The following is a 6,945-nucleotide window of genomic DNA, read 5'->3' as shown; positions in this document are numbered from 1 at the left end:
ATATTGCATATTTGAAATTTGCTGAAACAGTAGATCTTAAAAATTCTCATCACAAAAAATTCTATAACTAATAATATGTAAGGTGATGGATGTTACCTAGGCTTATCAAACTATTAGCTTGTACATCTGAAGCTATATAATGTTATGACAATTATACCTCAATTTTTAAAAAATGCTCAGTGAAAGAACCCAGACACAAAAGGCCATATAAATGTATGATTCCATTCATATAAAATGTCCAGGGATTTATTTCCCTGAAGGTCCAGTGGTTGAGACTCTGTGCTTCCAGTGCAGGAGGAATGGGTTTGATCCCAGGTGATGGGGTGGGGGGCTGGGGAGCAGGGAGGGGGCGGTGGTATCCCATTCATTGTAGGATGTCAGACAGCACCGCTGGGCTCCCCTCCCTGCCACCGTGATGCCAGTAGCACCAGCCCCCACTCCAGTCAAGACAACCCAAAGTGTCCCCAGACTTTGCCACCTACCACCAACAGGGCAATGTCACCCTCAATTGAAAACCACTTCCCCTAATCCTGGAACTTGCCAGTTATTATTTTTGTCTTGAAAATCCCTCTCCCCAGACATCTAACCTCAGAGGACTTGATGCAAACAACCTTCTCAGGGACCCCAGCAAATGACACATGAAAACTTGATTCCTTTTCCAGACCTCTGGTGGAGGGACTGCCCTTGGTGCTTACCTTTCTTGACTCTTGGCGTTATTGTTTAGTCACTAAGTACTGTCGGACTATTTGTGATTCCACCGGCTTAGCTCACCAGGCTCCTCTGTCCGTGAGACTGCCCAGGCAGGATGCAGGAACCTGCGTCTCCTGGATTGTCAGGTGAGTTCTTTACCACTGAGCCACCAGGGAAGCCCCTCATAATAGGAGAAACACCAAATACAAAACAGTAGGTAGAACGTGAGGAAGCCTGAGGTAAAGACTCTGCCTGCAATGCAGGAGATCCAGGTTCCATCCCTGAGTGGGGAAGATCCCCTGGAGAAGGAAATGGCAACCCACTGCAGTATTCTTGCCTGGAGAATTCCATGGACATAGCAACCAGGCGGTCTACAGTCCATGGGGTTGTAAATAGTCTGTCACAACTGAGAGACTAACACTTATCACTAATAAGTGATACAACATAACGAGGTGTGGGAGGGAAGAAAACCGATTAAGCTTTGGGTTTGGGGTAGTATGGGGTCACCTTCCTCCCCTCCACCCCCTAGACATAGCTGCAACCCCCTCACCATCAGAGGTTCCACTGACCACTGCCCCGGTCTCCTGCCATGCAAGGCCCCGAAGTCTACCCTCCGACCACCAGGCTGGCCCCTCACGGCATGTGGATGTCCCATCTGCCTCCAGGTCTTGGCCTGCGCTGTTCCCTCCTCCAGGAATTCTGTTCCCTGCGCTCATCCCCCACCCCGGGCTGCGCGAGCCTGACTTCAGTCTGGAGTTTGGCCCCTTCTCTCCGCCCCATCTGTACCCGGAGCGCCCTCCCCGCCCCCAGCCCATCGAGGAGTCCGGGGGGAGGGGGCTGGACTCCAAGTCCCAGAAAGCTCTGCGCTTCCTGTGGGTGGGACCGGGGCTTCCCCTCCGCGTGCTCAGTTTGGGAGGCGCTGGCAATTTTCAAATTTTGGCGCTGAGGGGGCGGGGCGGCGACTGCTGGGCCCAGACCCCTCACCCCAAACCCCACCCCGCCCCGCCGAGCCCTAGGTCTGGCCACCCAGAGGAGATGTCCTGTCCACTCCACCAGGCGCGACACATGGCTGGGGTTGGTGGTGGTGGTGGTGGGATTCTCGGCCCATTTCCAAGACGGGAAACTGAGGCACGGGGCGATTCGGGGACCTGTCCTGGGGGAGGGGATGGGGTTCGAACCCAGGACCCTCTGACCTCAGGGCACTTGTGAGTTAATGGGTAGTTGCTGCCTGCTTTGGGTGTGGAGGGTGCAGCCGGTGGGCGAGAAATCCCCGAGCCCTGGAGGACCGGCCAGTCTCTGCCCGCCGTCCCCTCCCCCTCCCCGCTCCATTTCCCATCCCCCGTTCCTTCCGCGGCATCTTGCTGGAGTTTGGCGCCAAATTTTTCAAAATCTCAGTCCAACGACTCCCGCTGGCTCCCAGCCCGGATCACGCGTCTGGATGCTGAATTCCGGCGCCTGGACCTGCAGGACCGCGGAATCTGGAATCTGGAGGGGTGGGGCGGGCTCAATGCAAAACCTGGAGCTAGGGGGTGGGGTTGGAGGGCGTGGATTCCAGATGTGGGGAGAGGGGACCACTCGCATTGACGGGTCTGAATTTGGGGGACCCTGATTCTCGTGTCTACTGGGGAGCTGGGGTTCTAGACCCTGAATCTGGAAGCCCTGTTCCAGAGCCCAGAGGAGGACAAGTTGGGTCGGATTCCTGAGCCTGGAGGCTAAACCTGGAATCTAGGATTAGAAGTCAGGAACCTGGAGCTGGAACCCTGAAATTCCAACTGAAATCTGGGGGGGCAGGGGAGCCCTGGGACTGGAGGGACAGCTGCTTGTTGAATGGGCTTGGGGGAGAAATGAAATCAACAGGTGTGGATTGACATCTCCCAGTGCCAGACACTGGGGTGGCACCAGTGACCAGAACAAAGGTCGGTCCCTCCCCTTGGGAAGCCGGCAGGAGTGGCATGTTAGAACATAATAAGCACATGGGCTTCCCTGGTGGCCTAGTGGTGAGGAATCCGCCTGCCAATACTGGAGGCACAGACTTGATTCCTGGTCCGGGAAGAGCCCACATGCTGCGGAACCACAACTACTGAGCCTGCGCTCTAGAGCCCAGGCTCCGCAACAAGAGAACCCACTACAATGAGAAGCCTAACATCGCACCTGGAGAGTAGCCCCCGCTCGCAACTGGAGAAAACCCATGTGCAACAAAGACCCAGCACAGCCAAAAAGTAATTAATTAATTTTTAAAAGGAAATAATAAGTAGGGCTTTCCAGGCGGTACTAGTGATAAAAAAAAACTTGCCTGCCAATGCAGGAGATGTAAGAGATTCAGATTCAGTCCCTGGGTTGGGAAGATCTCATGGAGAAGGACATGGCAACCCACTCCAGTATTCTTACCTGGAGAATCCATGGACAGAGGACCCTGGCAAGCTACAGTCCATGGGGTCGCAAGGAGTTGGACACCACTGAAGCGGCTGAGCACGCATAAACACGGAAATATGTTGTGGTGGGGGTGGGGATGGGGGGGGTCGTTTGATCATGGAAGCTGGGTGCCGTTTAGCTGGGTGTTCTGGCTCCAGGGTTCATGATGCTGCAGTGAAGGTGTCCCCTGGAGCAGGGCCCACTCCCAAGCACATTGGTACTGATGTTAAGGATATACATCCTTGCTGGCCGTTGTCCCAGAACTTAGTTCCTTATCATATAGGAGAGGACTTGATTTGAGTTTCAAAACCCTCACTGTTTGTTGTTGTAGGGAAACAAAAACTGAAAACAGCTCAAATATCCTTCAGTAAGAACACACCCATGGTAACTATGTCCAGTATCCTGTGATACCATAATGCAAAAGAATCTGAAAAAGAATTTATATATATATGTATAAAGAATTTATATATATATATGTATGTATAACTGAATCACTTTGCTGTACATTTGAAATGAGCACATTGTCAATTGTACTTCAATTTGAAAAAAAATGGTGTGTGTGAAGGGATTCCCTGGTGGTCCAGTAGGTTAGGACTTGGCACTTTCACTAAGTGCCTAAGTGGCCTAGGTTCAATCCCTGGTCAGGGAACTAAGGTCCCACAAGCCATGCAGCCTGTCCCCTCCCAAAAATAATAACAAATTTAAAAGATTTAAAAACAGAATACACTGATAGCTTTGTGTAGACCCACAGTGGAATACTATACAGCTGTAAAAGTGAATGCCCAGAATGACCACCTAAACAAAAGAGCATGTAAAAAAAAAATGCAGAAGACTATCTCCAGTAGGCGACCATTTTTACAGTTATTTCAGGGTGCTATAAGTATTAGAGAACTGAAGGGAAAAGTGGAGACGTAGTTAACCCAGAAGTCAGCATAGTGGTTGTGTTTTGTAAGCCTGGTAGTTGTGAATGTTTCTATGCTTTAGGCTAGTTGCCTAAGACATAGATGCTCTTTGTCTGTTTGATATGTTTTGTGTTTCAGAAATGAAGTAAACAAACTCCCTCAGACTGCTGTGCAGAACAACATGGTTCCAACACAAACAATATCCTACCAGAAAAAAAAAAGAGATGATAATTATGTGACCTGGATAGAGGGGTTAACCTTTGGTGGTAATCATACCGTAACATATAAATGTATCAAATCAACACCTGAAACTTACACAATGTTATATCTCAATTATATCTCACTTTAAAAAAGTAATATCCTCAAGAAAAAAAAAAAAGAAAATAAAGAGAACACCAATAGAATGCCATCTATATTATTCTGGGGCTTCCCTGGTGGCTCAGACGGTAAAGAATCTGCCTGCAATGCAGGAGACCTGGGTTTGGTTGCCGGGTCGGAAGATTTCTCTGGAGAAGGAAACAGCAACCCATTCCAATATTCTTACCTGGAGAATCCCATGGACAGGATACAGTCCATGCGGTCACAAAGAGTCCGACATGACTGAACGGCTAACACATTACTTTGAATATTTTAGTCAGTACTTTAAAGAGTGAAGGAAAGGAGAGAGATTAATTTTTAATGTTTTACTTAACCTGCTGCTGCTGCTGCTGCTAAGTCGCTTCAGTCGTGTCCGACCCTGTGTGACCCCATAGACGGCAGCCCACCAGGCTCCCCCGTCCCTGGGATTCTCCAGGCAAGAACACTGGAGTGGGTTGCCATTTCCTTCTCCAATGCATGAAAGTGAAAAGTGAAAGTGAAGTCGCTCAGTCGTGTCCAACTCTTAGCGATCCCATGGACTGCAGCCCATGGGATTTTCCAGGCAAGAGTACTGGAGTGGGGCGCCATTGTCTTCTCCATTACTTAACCTGACATACCCCAAATATTTTAACCAACATTATAATCAACATACACAATTTTTAAAAATTTATCAAAGTATTAAAAAACTTATTGAAGTATATAGTTAATTTACAGTGTTGTGTTAATTTCTGCCGTGTAGCAAAATGACTCAGTTATAAATATATATGGGCTTCCCTGTGGCTCAGCTGGTAAAGAATCCACCTGCAATGTGGGAGAGCTGGGTTTGATCCCTGGGCTGGGATGATCCCCTGGAGAAGGGAAAGGCAGCCCACTCCAGTATTCTGGCCTGGAGAATTCCAGGGACTGTATAGTCCATGGGGTTGCAAAGAGTTGGACACGACTTCATATATAGTTATATATATATTCTTTTTCATATTCTTTTCTATTAACACAAATGATTGATGAGATATGTTACATTCTTGTTTTTTCACATTGTCTTTGAAATCCACCGTTTTTCATACTTTCAGCCTATCGAAACTTGGATGCTCAATTTTCAACAGTTTAAGGAAACAAAGTTGTTTTTAATGGAAAAGTATTTTACACCACTTCTTTGTTTTCTTTCCTAGTTTTTGGCTGCACTGCATATGGGATCTTAGTTCCCTGGCCAGGGATTGAACCCTTGCCCCCTGCAGTAGAAACACAGTGTCTTAACCTCTGGACCACCAGGGAAGTCCCTCCACCATTTCTATTTGTAGGTTTGTTTTTTTTTAAGTAATTATTAATTTATTTGGTTGCATAGGTCTTATTATGGTATGCAGGATCTAGTTCCCTGACCAGGGATCGAACCCAGGCCCCCTATATTGGGAGCGCAGAGTCACAGCCCTTGGACCACCAGAGAAGTCCCTATTTGTGGGTTTTAATTCATTAAAATGAAATTCAATTGAAATTCAGTTCCTCAGTCACTCCAGCTACATTTCAAGGGCTTGATAGCCTCAGGTGTCTGCTTATTACCTGGCCAGCACAGGTGGAGAGGATGCTGGATAGTCCCCAGGTGAGGGAACGTAGTGACCTGGGCTGGGGTCACTGCTGCACTTAGAGCCTGCCTGTCCCCCTTCAGGACCTCTCTCCACACCTCCTTTTACAGTCCTCACTCTGGCACCCAGGACACGGGAATTCCGTGTCTCCAATGCAGGGTACATCCTCCTAAGGCAGGCAGTGCCCCCAGTCTGCACGCCTAGAGGACCCAGAGGTGGCAGAGGGCAGTTGTTTGGGGGGAGGGTTATGGATCTGTGAGCTGAGGTGCCCTTTGTGTGCAGATGAGGACCCTCATGATCCAGGGCAAACCCTCAAATCAGAGGCAGCAGGCCACCAGCGTGGGGCCAGCCCTGCCCACACTGCCACATTCTTGTGCAGAACCACCAGGAATCTGAGAATCCTAAATGTGAACCAGATGTGCCAGGAGGCTTTGCAGGTTTCGATTCCAATCTATTGCTGTGAAACAAACTACCCCCAGACTTTATGATGTCTCATGATTTTGTGGGTTGGGAATGCTCCATGTGGTGTTGGTGTCCGACTTGCAGCTGGGCTGGGGGATCTGAGCTCCTCCGGTCAACCTACAGCCTTGCTAGCCCCTTTTTCTTCTGTGTACCCTCAGGGTCTCCCCAGGGCCCACTGGTACAGCACAGACTTCCTATGAGACATTTCAGGAATCTCAGACATCTCCTCCGAGAGCAAGACAGTAGCTGCTCCTGAAGTTAAGGGTCATGGTTGGCAGTGTTGCCTCCCTCATGACCCTGAGGTTAAGGCCATTATAGACCCAGCCCAGATAAAGGGGAGGGAAATGGGTCTGCCAAGAAATCCTAGAATTGCAGCCATGTTGTTTTATTCTAATAGCTTTATTGAGATGTAACTCACACCTCATATGACTCACCCTTTAAAGTGTATGATTCAGTGGTTTTAGTATATTCACAGATGTGTGCAACCATGGCCATGATCAATTCTAGAACATTTTCATTACCCTAAGAAGAAGCTCTCAGGGAACTTC

The sequence above is a fragment of the Capricornis sumatraensis genome, chromosome 9 (assembly GCF_032405125.1).
Source record: "Capricornis sumatraensis isolate serow.1 chromosome 9, serow.2, whole genome shotgun sequence".
NCBI classification, from domain to species: domain Eukaryota; kingdom Metazoa; phylum Chordata; class Mammalia; order Artiodactyla; family Bovidae; genus Capricornis; species Capricornis sumatraensis.
The sequence above is the reverse complement of the archived record's forward strand: the minus strand, read 5'-3'. Positions refer to the sequence as shown.